We start from the raw sequence: 14,228 nt of genomic DNA, 5'->3' as shown, positions 1-14,228 counted from the left end.
TCCCAAACTTTGGCCTGACTTTGATCCCGTGGTGGCTAAGGCATGTTGGGGACACCAGTTCTGGGCCATTAGGAGGGATGATCAGGATGAGAGGATGGGGAAACACTGGGGCTGGGGGTGTGGTTCAGCCTGACAGAGAAGGAGGAGGTCTGTTGTCCTTCCTCCCCACTTCACCTCCTTCAGGGCCTCTCATTCTTTGTTGATGGTCCTCAGAGGTTCGTGTGGGAGACGGAAGTGTTAGGCAGTTCTGAGACCTTGGGAGGGGTCTCTGGTGAGGCTAGGGGATAATGAGAGACACCTCCCTACCAGGTGGGAATTGAGTGACCTCAGCCAGGACCCTGCTGGAACCGTCACCCCAGTGTGGGCAGGTTCATCTTAGTGACCTTATTCTCTGTGGGGAGTGTCGGTGCTGACATCCTGGGCTGGAGCCAGGGTTTCTCGGGAGATCTGTCCCACACACAGATGTCTCTTTCCCCACTGCTCCATCCTATGTACTGGGCGGATTTACCTTTCCAGAACTCCACGTTCACAGGGTTCCCCCTGCTCAGCATCCTGCAGGGGCTCCCTTCTGCCTGGAGAAGGAAGTCCAAGCTCTTCCTCCTGGTCCAGATGACCCTTCCAGCCCACTCATCACACTGTCCAGCTTTCACTCTCCATGCCCCGCCCCCTGACCCCCACTTGCCTGGGCATTAGAAGAAAGAGGGTCCAGCAAGCAATAAGGGCTGACACACGGGGTGTTGCAGAGGGGATTGGGGTGTAGCTCCAGTTCCACAGCAGGAAGCCACGTCTCAGGCTCTGTGGGTCCTGGGGAAGCTCTACCCGTTCTGCTAAAGCCGGGCTCAGAGCTGACTGCATCCAGGATCTCTGACCCAGCCCCGTTAGTCACTAGCTTCCCAGGTGGTTGGCTGCTATAGCATTGGGCCCTTTCCTCTGGGCCATGGGGAGAATGAGTGATCTCGTGTTGGAACAAAGTGCAAGAGCCTTAAGCAGCAAAGGGTTAAGTTACAGGTGAAGGACCCTGAAGTCCTTTCAGCCACCGACAGTGAGGCAGGGTGGCCTGGCTGACAGCCCTGAGCAGCTCCCCAAAAGCAGAAAGGGCTGGAGGAGAGCATGGAGATGGGAAGATATATACACTGGAGCCTCTTCATCTTGAAAAAGTGCATTTATCATGCACGTATACAAGCCAAGCACTGTGCTCACCTGTGTAACCCCATTCAGTCCACACACCACCATGGGGTGGCTGTTTTCACTCATTCCCGCTTTATAGATGAGAAAACTGGATCCCAGAGACTTAAGTGACTTGGCCAAGGTCACATAGCCAAGAAAGAATAAGCTAGAATTCTGACTTCAGAGCTCAAGCATTCCATCACTTACGAGAGTAGTAAAATAATGGTAAAACAGTGCCAAGAGAGGCAACTGCTTCTGATGGTTTTCTCCATGCCTGGCATGCTTTAAGACACTTTAAATATACATTTTCTCTTTTCAATTTTACATCCGCCCCCAGCAAGGAGAAACAGAGGCTTGACATCATTTCACAGATGAGTAGACTGAGGCTCAGAGAACTTATGTAGGAATAACCATGTCTGGCCGTTGGCAGCACTTTATTGCATGTCTTCTCCCTGGATCTTCAACACCTATGGAGGCAGGACCAGTATTTCACAGATGAGGCCATTCTCACCCAGAGAGGCCAGGCCACTTGCCCCAGTTGCCCAGCAAGCCTTGGCAGGCAGGCACTGGAACCCTCCACTCTTGACTTCTGTCCGATGCTCTTCTCTGAAGCCTGTGGGTCTGCATAGTGGGAGTGTGTGAAATGAGCTAGTTTTCGGGGGGGGGGGTAGTTTCATGGGGGTAGTTTGATGGGGAGGCAGGGTAGCCTCCAGTTTAGATGCCTTCTAGGCTTGAGGAGGTCCGCTGGGGTAGCGCCATCCTGCACATCCCTGCTTTCTTCACTGCATGCATTCTGCTGCGGATGTTGGGCCGGCAGCTGGGCCCCACCTTGTCAATGTCAAACAAACATGTCCAAGCCAGCCCCCAGGCACTTGATGAGCTGCTGGAAAAGCTAGAGGCTTCCTCCCCAAGCCCAACCCACACACACCAGCTGGGCAGCTCCCCCGGGGCCCCTAGACACTCACAGCAGGGCCAAGCTTGGCCAAGGCACGTCTCAGACCCATGTGTCCCTCATTGTCGCCCCGCTGCCTCTCTGACCTCAGGGCTGTGTAGTTCCCAAGCATTTGCCCTGGCTTTAGGGACCAGTGTCGGAGCAAGAGTGGTGATGCTGACAGCAGTGGTAATAATAGCTCATGAGTTGGGGGCACTTAGCCTGGGCCAGGCTCTGGGCCAAGCACTTTACATGCATTATCTCACTGAATCCTCTCACTCACCCTCTCCTCACAGATGAGGAAACTGATTTGAATCCAGATCTGACTAGCTACGTACCATTTATTATTATTATTCACATTTTCCAAAATGTTGTGCAGGCACTGCTGGGAGTTCAGGAAGAGATGGTTTTAGTATACAGGCAGATGCTGTATCTTTTAATAGTTATGTATTGTTTCAATGTGTGTTGGTGTAGGGAGTTGAAGTCTTACGTGTTCCCCCAAATTCATGTGTTGAAGCCCTAATCCCCAGTACCTCAGAATGTGACCTTACTTGGAAACAGGATTGTTGCAGATGTAATTAGTTAAGATGAGGTCATACTGGTGGGCCCCTGATCCAATGACTGATATCGTTCTAAAAAGGAGAAATTTGGACACAGACATGTGCACAGGGAGAACACCATGTTAAGATGAAGCCAGAGAAAGGGTGATGTTTCTACAAGCCAAGGAGCACCAGAGGTTGCCAGCAAATTGCAGAAACTAGGGAAGAGGCATGGAACAGAGCCTCCCTCACAGACTCAGGAGGATCCAACCCTGCCAACACCTTGAGCTCAGACTTCTGGCATCCAGAGCTGTGAGACCATATATTTCTGTTGGTTAAGCCATTCAGTTTGTGACACTTTGTTATGGCGGCCCTAGCAGGTTAATACAGTTAGAATACATCCCAGTACACTTACAATTTCATACATATTATTGCTTTGGATATGGGTTTTGATAGGCTGAATAACATTCCGCATCAGAGATACCCACATTCTAATTCCTGGAACCTGGGAATGTTGTGTGGTGAAAGGGAGTTTTTAGATTTGATTAAGGATCTTAAGACTGGGAGGTTGTCCTGGATTATCCAGGTGGGCCTAATGTAATCACAGGGGTCCTTCTAGGGAAGAGGCAGGAGAGTCAGAGAGGGAGATGTGACAATGGAAACAGAGGTTAATGTGCTTCGAAGACGGAGGAAGGGGCCATGAGCCAAGGCGTATAGGTGGCCTCTGGAACCTAAAAATGACCAGGAAATGGAGTCTCCCCTAGAGCTTCAGGAAAGGAACAGCTCTGCTGACACCTTGATTTTAGCCCCTTTGGACTCATTTTGGACTTCTGACCTCCAGTGCTCTAAGAAAATTAATTTGTGTTGTTTTAAGACACTAAGTTGTAGCACTTTGTTATAGCAGTAATTGGAAATGAATATAGAACAAAAATAAGGATTTAAGTTTTTCAAGAAAGGCACTCAAAGAAAAGGAATAGATAAATCATAGCAGTGGTATTGATCACATGTAGGGAAGAGGGTTTGTACATGCATCTGGGGGACCCTGTCTGCTGCCCTGCCTCCAATGGGGAATTGCATCGTTTTGGGAAGCTCCTGGACCTGGGCTTCACTGGCCTGTCACTCCCTTGCTCTGTGTTGTCGAGCAAGTTACCTAACTTCTCTGTGCACCTGTCTCCTTGTCTATAAAACATAGGGCGAATCACACCTACCTTGTGGATGGCACATAATAATTGCTCAGTTTTTGCCTTGATAATTGCTCAATATTCTAATCCTGTTTGATTCTCTTAACAGCCCTGAGAGGTGGCCGGGGAGGATCAATTCACTGATCTTTTCTGAGCACCCAGCTCCTGCTAGTTGATTGCCTCTGCGTGGTTGATGGTGGTGGATGCAGAGGTTGGGGCACTCGTGAGAGTGTGACCCACCCCACCCCCAGGTCTCGTTAGTCATGAGGTCTTGGCTCTGGGAGGGCAGGAGCTCTCCTAGCACCGAGGTTGCAGAGTCAGACTCAGAGTCAAGAAACACTTGATTGAGAGTGTGTGCTCCAAATGCATTTGTGCACAGGATGCCAAGCTGACGCCTCCTGGAGAGGTGACCTTGGGATAGGCAAGGCCAAATTGAAGTATGTGGGTTCCCTGAAGAGGATAATGGTTTGATGTTCCCTTCAAACCAGTGGTCTGTAAGTACATGTTCAAGATGTCTTCAGCATCTGTGGGAAGATGGTGGGAGAGAGTGGAGAAGGACCCAGGTGGTACCCGAAGTCTCCTCTATTGCCCTGAGTTGTTCATCTCAGACTTTCAGCAAAGCAAAGGACCCACCCGACACCAGACCCAGCAAGCCTTTTAACAGCAGTTTAGTGAGTAAGTGTTCTTACTTAAGCAGCTGGGGCATCTCACCTGCCACCCCCCACCCCAGAGACTCCATCCATACACGGTACCATCCTCGAGATGAGCTCTGGAATTGACCTTTTGTCCATGTCATCCCATTTCCAGTGATGCTTTAGAATGCCCTGACTCCCCCTGTGGCTCAGCACATCATGCCTCTGCCCTGATCTTGCTCTGGTGCCAACTGTGTGGTCATCCCAAAATCACTGGAATAAATTATCAGGGACCTCCACCCTGGATCCCACCACTTTCTCCAACACATGGCAGCATTTCATGGAATTCATGAACGAGTCAGTTTACTTCAATCTGACTGCTCCATCTAGCAATCTCAACACTCCCTCTGGAACACCACCCTTCCCTTTCTCCAGCTGTCCTTTATGCAAGGCCCACATCTAATGTGTCCTCCTCTGAGAAGTCTGCTTTGTTCACAGTTGCCACGCTGATCTTGTCCTTCTCTGAACCCCCATCGCATGGCTTTTTACGCTTCTCAGTAGGCTGATACTCACCTGACACTACTAGGTAAACCCCTTATGCCAGTGTAGCTCTCCCAGCTCCCAGTCAGATCGTGGACCGGGACTCACCCGCTTCCTAATCCCATTCCTTCAGTGCATGTAGTGTCATGGTGATGGCTTGATTGGGAAGGATTTGAAATAGTGAAGGCTTGCATATTTTCCAGAAGATGGTCAAGAAGAACTTCTTTGGCTTGTTAAGGACTTTGGAGACTGAGATGGGCTCTCTGGCACAGTTGGTATGTATTCCAGCACCCCAAGTCTTAGCTTCAGCATGGCGTTGGCCGGTCCCAGCAACCAAATGCATCCAATACAGGCAGCTCCTTACCAGGGTGGATGGGTCCTCTCTACCTTCCGTTTCTCTCCCTGGTTGCTGCTTCAGGGTTATTGGGGGTGTCAAGTCTGTTCAAGATGTTCAAAATGTCTTCAGCATCTGTGGGAAGATGGCGGGAGAGAGTGGGGAAGGACCCAGGTGGTACCCGAAGTCTCCTCTATTGCCCTGAGTTGTTCATCTCAGACTTTCAGCAAAGCAAAGGGCCCACCTGACACTAGAGAAGACTCTAGTGATTTTGGCAGGAGAGCCCATATCCCTTCTGGCCACCCACTCTCAACTGCTCCTTGTCCTGGGAACTCTTTGAGCAGCTCATGCCTGCACCGCCTCTTTCTGTGTATACAGCGCGTCCACTGCAGCATCTTTTCCAGGTTCTCATACCTTCCCTATGAGTTGCATCATCTTCCCCCGTTATGCAGTGGGGGATGAGTGCCTTGCAAAGGGTCTCCTCAGCCAGTGCAGTTGGGAGCCCAGCCTTCAGACTTGAGTGCTCTGCTCAGTGGTCTTTGTGTGACTGCTCCTGGGGTGGTGACAAGGAGAGAATTTAATGACTCTGTCTAGACCACGTCCCTGCCCTGCGGGTTCTCCATACGGTAGAGTCTTAGGATCTTATTCTATCTCTCTTTTTTCATTATGCTAAAATAGACATAACATGAAACTTACCATTTTGTATTGTGGTAAAATATACGTAACATAAAATTTACCATTTTAACCTTTTCTAAGTGTACAGTTCATTGGTGTTAAGTACTTTCACATTAATGTGCAAGCATCACCACCGTTCTTCTCCACAACTTTTTCATCTTATTTTCTCCTTTAAGGCCAAGTGCCTTATACCGTCTAGGGGTTAATTGCTTTTTAATAAGGGTATCAGAACCCTTCAAGGGCCAAAAGTGTGCATCTCCTGAGGGTTCCCTGTGACTTTGAACATAACTTCATATTGGTTGTGATGCTGACTTTTTTCCCCCTTCTGTCTTTATGCCTCTCATTTCTTTCTCTGGCATTATCACTTTGGGAAGGATCATTAATACAGTAATGGATGGAAGTAGTGGTAGTGAGCAGCACCTTGTTTTATCCCAATGTTTCTTCATTGTGGATTGCTGTGGGTAAACATATACAGATTAAGAATGTTTACTCCTATTTCTTGTTTGCTAAATTAAAAAAGATCATAAACGGATGTTGAGTTTTACCAAATACTTCATCTACCTATGTGAGAATGAGCACATAGTTTTTAGTCTTTATTTGATAATGTGGTGAATGACATTAACAAATCATCTAATGATGTGCCATTCTTACACCTTAAAGGAAATTTAACAGAAATGCAGCCCTAATGGTGGGATTTCTGAATTCTTTTTGTCATTTAATTTATTCATTTGGACTGTGGTAGTCAAGAGACCAGGGTCTGGAGCCAGATTGCCTGGGTTTGAATCCCAGTTCCATACCTTACTTGTTGGGCAAGTTATTTAATCTCTCTGTGTGTTGATTTCTTTCTCTGGAAAAGGCAGTATTAGTAGTACCTACCTCAAAGATTGATATGAAGATTAACTGAGCTAAGCCAGTGCCTAACACAAAGTAAGTTCTCAATAAATGTTATTTTTACCATCAGACATCTGTTGAGCACCTGTTTTATACCAGGACCTGTGCTGGATGCTGGGAACTCACAGGATAAACACATGACCCCATTAACCTATACAGTTCTGGAGGTCCCGTTTTGTACCTCTCATCCTGACATATTTACTACTGTCTCTCCCTTTCACTCTCAGTAGTTCCCAAATTTGGATGATAAATTATTTGATCACCAACTGATAGATCTATGTAATGAGGACCTGGCTGGACTTGGGTCATGACTGAGGTTCCCTAATGTGGGACAGTATTGTGGTTGGGGTCAAGGTAGAGGTTCTTCAGGGCCCCACAGTCATCATAAGCCTTTCTCCTGTCTTGTTTGTATTTTTTCCCAGTAAGAAATTGGCTGTCATCATTATCTTTATTCCTCTGAATGTAAATATGTCTTTTTTCTATGGCTACTTTTTTACTAGCAGCAAACAATTGGAAAAAAGAAAATTTTAAACACCATTAATAATAGTTTTAAAACACATAAAACACTTAAGAATGAATTTAATGAAAGTGTGTAAGTCCTCTGCATTGAAAGCTATAGTATATTGCTGAGTGAACTGAAAGTCTAAATGGAAAGATTTACCATGTTCATGGATTGAAAATCTCAATATTGTTAAGGTAGCTTTCCTCCTTAAATTGATCTATATAGTCAGTGAAATCCAAATTTAAAAAAAAATCCCAGGAGGCTTTTAATATAGAAATTAATCACTTCATTCTAAAATGGGTCTGAGAATGCAAGAGATCTAGAATGACCAAAACAGTTTTGAAGAAGAAAAATTTTGATTTTAAGACTTGACTAAACCTCTGCTCGGTGTCATGAGGACTATTTTCTTGGCCGTTTAGGAGCAGATGCTGTGTGTTTTCACTTTGTGCTCCAGGAGGTTCAAAAATTAAAGAAAATAAAGTCTTAACTAAAAACTTACAGTAATCAAGAAAGGATGATGTTGGTGTCCGGATCTACCTATCTATCAGTAGAACAACACAGGGGATCCGGAAATAATAGAACCACACATATATAGTAATTAATTTTTGACAAAGGAGTTAATGTAATTCAATGGGAAAAGAATAGTATTTTCAACAAGTTGTTCTAGAATGATAGGATATCTACACCTCCCAAAAATGATATGAAAGTTTGATATTAGAATTCATTTGAACAGACAATTCTGCTGAATCCGTCCCCCCAAAAAGGATTTGCTAACAGTTGTTTTAGAGATGCTGTACAGGCACTCCCAAATCTACCGTTTTTGTACCTTCATGTTAAAGTTCAGAGCTGTGCCGCTGTTCTGAGAGTCACCAGCCCCCAAGGGTGTGATGACCCCTGACCTAGGTGGGCAACTAGCACACAGGCAAGGTTGAGGGGCCCAGGAAACAGAAAAAATAACCACATTAGGGATGTTGGTGAATCCTCTCACACAGATCATGACAATATGCTTAGCTGTACTTTTAATTCTTTTTTTGTTTGTTTATAGTGAAAGTAGATTTATTCAGGAAGACATACTCTCCATAGACAGAGTGCAGGTCATCTCAGAAGGCAAGAGAGGCTGCAAAGTGTGGAGGGGTTTAGTTTAAAGTAAAAGTAGATACACACTCCATAGACAGAGTGCAGGCCGTCTCAGAAGGCGAGAGAGAGAGAACGGCCTGTACTTTTATTCTTATTTGATTTTATATGTGGGGGAACAGAAGGAGAACTTGAAAGGGGAGCACTTCTGGAATGACTACATGATGAGCTCTGTGGACTCTCTCTGGGGAAACAACCATACATGGTAGAAATGATTTAAAAAAAAAAAAAGAGAGTCTCTGGAAGTACATGTCCTAAGGGCATAAGTACATATAGCAAATGGAGAAATATTTAAGAAAACCTACTAAATTTCAGTAAGAATGGCAAGAGTCCGTGGCATGTGAACCACAAGCTGCTCCCCCAACACCCCCCGCCTCCATCTCAGCTTGACAGCAGCTCTACTCCTGGGATGTGTGGCCCTGAACACAGGGCTCCTGCTCCCTCCAGCTCCCAGTCTAGGGCTACTGTAGTAGTGATAACAATTACTGGGTTTGTATTATATATAAATATAATATATATATCAGTAATAGTACAGAAAAGAGAGAGAATGTAACTATATGGGAGCCATGTTTCTGTATCTCACTGGAATTTAGTATAAGTCTAAAGTAGATTCTAATAAGGCAAGGTGTGTACTGTAAGCCCTAGAGCAGCCATTAAGAAACAACTCAAAAATATAGTAAAAAATCATTAAAGGAATGAAAATGTTATACTAAAAATTAGGAGAGCTGTCGTGGCTGTACTGCTATCAGACAAAATAGACTTTAAAACAAAAATGTTACTAAATAAATGAAAAGACATCCCATGTTCATAGATTGGAAGACTCAGTATTGTTAAAATAGTAGTACTCCACAAATTTATCTACAGATTCTATGTATTCCTGTCAAATCTCATCTGGCTTCTTTGCAGAAATTGACATGCTGATCCAGAAATTCATATGAAAATTCAAATTACTCCAAATAGCCAAAACAACCCTGAAGAAGAAAAACAAAGTTGGAGGATTCAAACTTCCTGATGTCAAAACTTAATACATCAAGGGGAGGATATAGCTCAGTGGTAGAGCATGTGCCTAACATGCACAAGGCCCTGGGTTCAATCCCCAGCACCTCCATTAAAAATAAATAAATAAAAACCTAATTACCTCCCCCCTTAAAAATAAATAAAAATTTTAAATGTGAAATTAAAAAAAAAAACAGAAAAAAACAATTTAAAAAATAAAATCTCCATGAAATAAGTTTAAAGAAACTTAATACAAGAGAATGACAAGAGAAGCCAGACTTGAAGAAAATATTTCCAAAAGACATATCTGATAAATGACTATTATCCAAAATATATAAAGAACTCTTAAAATTCAACAATAAGAAAATGAGCAACCTGATTAATAAATAAGCAAAGGTCTTAACAGGCACCTCACCAAAGATACACAGATGGCACATAAGCGTATGAAAAGGTGTTCAACATCATTGCTCATTAGAAAATTGCAAATTAAAACAAGATACTACTACCCTCCTCTATTAGAATGGTGAAAATCCAAAACACTGACAATACTAAATGCTGGCAGGGATGTGGAGCAACAGAAACTGTCATTCCTTGCTGGTCAGAATGCAAAATGATAAAGCCACTTTGGAAGACAATTCGGCAGTTTTTTATAAAATTAGGCTTACTCTTACCATATGATTCAGTAATCACCCTCCTTGGTATTTAACCAAATGAGCTGAAAACTATGTCCCCACAAAAACCTGCAGATGGATGTTTACAGCAGCATTATTCATAATTGCCAAAAACTTGGAAGCAACCGAGATGTCCTTCAGTAGATGAATAGATAAACTGTAGTACATCCACGTAATGGAATATTATTCAGCGCTAAACAGAAATGAGCTATTCAGCCTTGAAAAGACACAGGAACCTTAAATGCATATTGTGCATTTTGAAAATTAAAGAAGCGAAGGCTACAAACTGTATGATTCTGACAATATGATAGTCTAGAAAAGGCGAAACTATGGTGGTAGTAAAGTATCAGTGGTTGCCAGGATTGGGGGAAGGGGACAAATGGGTGAAGCACAGAAGATTTGGGGGGCAGTGAAACTATTCTATATGATACTGTAATGGTAGATACATGTGATATTTTGTCCGAACCTATAGAATGTTTAATACCAAAAATGACCCTTAATGTCCACTGTGGGCTTTGGGTGATAGTCATTTGTCAATGTAGGTCCATCGACTGTAATAAATGTGCCTCTCTGGTCTGGAATTTTGATGATGGGAGAGACTGGGAATGTGTGGGGTCAAGGAGTATATAAGAACTCTCTGTGCTTTCTGCTCAATTTTGCTGTGAACCTAAAACTGCTCTAAAAGATAGTCTATTAAAAAAGAAACCAACTTAATACAAAGCTCCAGTAATCAAGATGGTGTGGTACATAGGACAGACATATAGATCAAAGGAATAGAATTGAGAGTCCAGGAAATAAACATTTATCTTGAACTGATTTTCTTCAAGAGCACCAAGACCATTTAAGGGGAAGGATGCCTCCTCTTGAAGGCAATGAGGTGAACTTGAACAAAAAAAAAATCACAAAAGACCGTGTGAAGTACTGAAATAGTATTCCAAACAGGAGTGCTGTTGAAATTCAAAGAAGAGGGGAGGGTATGGCTCAGTGGTAGAGCGTGTGATTAGCATGCACAGGCCCTGGGTTCAATCCCCAGTTAAAAAAAAAAACAAAGAAAAGGAAAAAAAAAAACCCCAGAAATTCATTGAGAGGTGGTGTGACCTTAGGCTGGGATGGTCAAAGAGGGCTTCCCACGGTAGATATCACATCATAAGGCCATCAAAGAAGGACGGGAGTGGGGAAGTACGTTTCAGGCCACAAAAGATGAGGACTTCAAGCAAAGCCGCACTTACCGTTGTCCCTCTCTGTCTCTGATTCTCCCTGCTGTGTCCCCGCACCTAACACAGGGCTTGGTAAGCCCTCAGTTAGTAGAATGGACAGACCAATGCTGAGATTTCCCTCCATCTCTCAGAGTTCCCAGGGAGCCGGGGTGACCTTACCTCTTTGTAAGGGGAATTTCTAGGTCAGGAAACCCATGAGCTTCTTAGTAACTAACATTCTCTTTGTTCCTGAGCTGGAAACGGTCACAACGATTAGGGCCTCAAAGCTGGAGTGGCTGGGAACTCCACCCTCTCAGAAGGGCGAGGAGTCTGCCTCTTGGGTTACAGATGTGCCCCAGCTGGGCCCGGGGCCCACCCTTCTCTCTCCCCAGTGTTTATTGCTGCTCAGCCCTGCCCAAGAAGAGCTGCCGAATCAGCTTTCTCTGGCCGGGGCCAGCTCTTGGAGCCGAGCTGTCCTGTATCTCTTGCACCATCCACCCCTTAGATAAACAGCCTGGCGTCCTCCACACGCTGCAGAGTTCTGATGTGGTTGCAAAAGGCTCTGTGAGCCAAATGCCTCTCACTCGAAGAAGGACCCTGGCAACAGGCCCTGCTTTTCTTCCAGCCTGAGTCAGGCCCTTGCCAAAGTGACAGGAGGATCTACTTCCTGCCTGAAAAGGTGGCCGCAGCAGAACTCTCTGCGGGGCAGGGCTTCCTTCCCACTGCCCACACACCAGGCTTCCTCCTCCCGGAAGGTCTGGGCTGCCTCTTCCTGAGACAGCCCCCGCCCCAGCCTTTCATGGGAGTGTTTTCTCTGTTGGACCCAGATCGGCGAAGTGGGCACCCACCAGGTTACAGAACCCACTTCGCAGCCCGCCTGGCCTCCCAGGTGGGGTGACATTTGGATTGTATATCATACATGTCCGCAGATGTTTATCCCACCGCCCACCACTCCGCCATACTGTGCATGGGCCACTTTACTGAACAGTGTAACTTTGTGAGCCCCCTACATTCAGTAATTTCAGCTGGTCCCCTGTATTTTGTTTGCTCTGGAGTCTGACCCAGGGGATTTGCCTTTTTTGAAAGGTGACTCGTGGACAGAGAAAATGTCACCAGCATCTGGTGAGCAGTGCATCATCTTCCCTGTGGCCAGTGGGCCTTGGGGAGGCCGGTGAGGGTAGATGCCAAGGCTCAGCGGCGGTGGTGGGACTAAGTGACAGATGTGGCTGGGATCAGCACCTGAGGGCTGGGGGTGGAAGGCAGCAGGCCAGCTGGGTGCTCACAGCTCTAGAGAGCACCTGTTGACCTAGGACTTTCAATGGATGGGCTCGTCTTGGCCTTGGTGGGCCCAGACTAAGGCAGAGGTAGGGGAAGAGGAAAATCTGTTAGAGAAGGAGGAGGTGGAAGGGAGGCTGGCTGGCGAGCATCCTCAGGAGGACTTTTGAAGGAAAACTCAAATCTACGGGGCCATCAGATGACCCCTGCCTTCTGGGAAACACATGAACCATGGAGAGAATTCAGACTGCTCTTTGGCAGGGAAGACACAGGGAATGTGACTATCACTCTGCCAAGATAGAGCTGGCTCACCTCCTACTGGAAGTCTTCCCTGACCTCTTCCTTCAGGTCCCACAGGATCCTGTTCATAGATCCTCACCATTCCCTGTCACTCCAGAACTTGCTCGTCTATCTCTAGCGCCAGAACAAAGCTTCACAGACTTCTGGGTTGGGCTCAAGAAGCTGCACTTTTAACAAACACTCTCCCCTACCCCAAGGTATCAGGTACAAGCAGACTTCAAACTACACTTTGAGAACCATCTTGCTCTAGAGCAGCCTGTCCAATAGAAATATAATTTGAACCATATAGATAATTTAAATTCTTCTAGTAGCTACTTACAAACATAAAACAGGTGAAATTATTTTAAAGGTATGTTTGCTTAACCTGATATACCCAAAATATTATTATTTCAACATGCATTCAATACGAAAATTGTTAATGAGATATTTCACTTTTTTTGTTGTTCTAAGTCTTCAAAACTTGGTGCATATTCTACACTAGGTTGGATGGGCCAGTGCTCACGAGCCACATGGAGGTGTTGATGGCCATATGAGACTGCACAGCTCTAGAGCTTTGCTGCTGAGTGTGGTCCATGGACCAGCAGTTTCAGCATCACTGTGGGCTTGGTAGAAATGCAGGATCTCGGGCCCCACTCGGACCCACTGAATCTTAACACGTCGGCAGAGGTGCTTCGTATGTGTGTGGAAGGCTCTGAAGACCTGCTTAAGATCTAGATCACGAGCTCCTTGGTGTAAAGACCGTGATTTAACTTATTTCTAGCACCTAACAGAGGTCCTGGCCTCTGGAAGGCCCACCACAGATGTTTTTGGAGGAAAGGAAGGAATGTATGAATCTTACCTGCCCCGGCCCACTCCTCTTGGCACCCCCTTCCCTATGCACTGTCAGTGAGAATCTCAGACTCTTGGGTCTGAAAAAGAATTTACAAGTCAGAGAACAAATGTATGTCAGGGCTGATAGGAAACCTAAAGTTTCTGTAGCCTAACTCCTTTGAGCCCCAAAGAGATAGGGCGATTTAAGTCCCTTGGCTTGCTGGGCACAGCAAGCTCCCTTCTTTCAGGAGAAAAGTGGTCTGATGAGGGTAGATCACGCCGCGCCAGGGCACGCAGCTGGGCCTGCCTTTCTCCTCCTCGTCTCTGTACTCTTCCTCAGAAATCCTACGAAGCCGCTCAGAGGCCCCAGGCCTGGCCTGCACGTATTAGTTATCCATCTGTTTGTCCTCAATCTTCTCCCAGAAAAGATTTAAGACACCTGTAAATTTGCATA

The 14,228-nt window shown here is 45.6% G+C and overlaps 1 protein-coding gene and 1 non-coding gene across 4 annotated transcripts in view; both read left to right on the top strand.

Moving 5' to 3' along the window:
* The window catches only part of SH3PXD2A (SH3 and PX domains 2A), a 223,065-nt gene that overhangs the window by 68,014 nt on the left and 140,823 nt on the right, over positions 1–14,228 (top strand). The gene's annotated exons all lie outside the window — the stretch shown is intronic.
* On the top strand, positions 9,562–9,634 carry TRNAV-AAC (transfer RNA valine (anticodon AAC)). Its single transcript has one exon. It is a non-coding gene; the product is annotated as a tRNA-Val (tRNA).

The sequence above is a fragment of the Camelus dromedarius genome, chromosome 8, assembly GCF_036321535.1.
Source record: "Camelus dromedarius isolate mCamDro1 chromosome 8, mCamDro1.pat, whole genome shotgun sequence".
NCBI classification, from domain to species: Eukaryota; Metazoa; Chordata; class Mammalia; order Artiodactyla; family Camelidae; genus Camelus; species Camelus dromedarius.
This window is presented reverse-complemented; position numbering and strand designations above follow the sequence as displayed.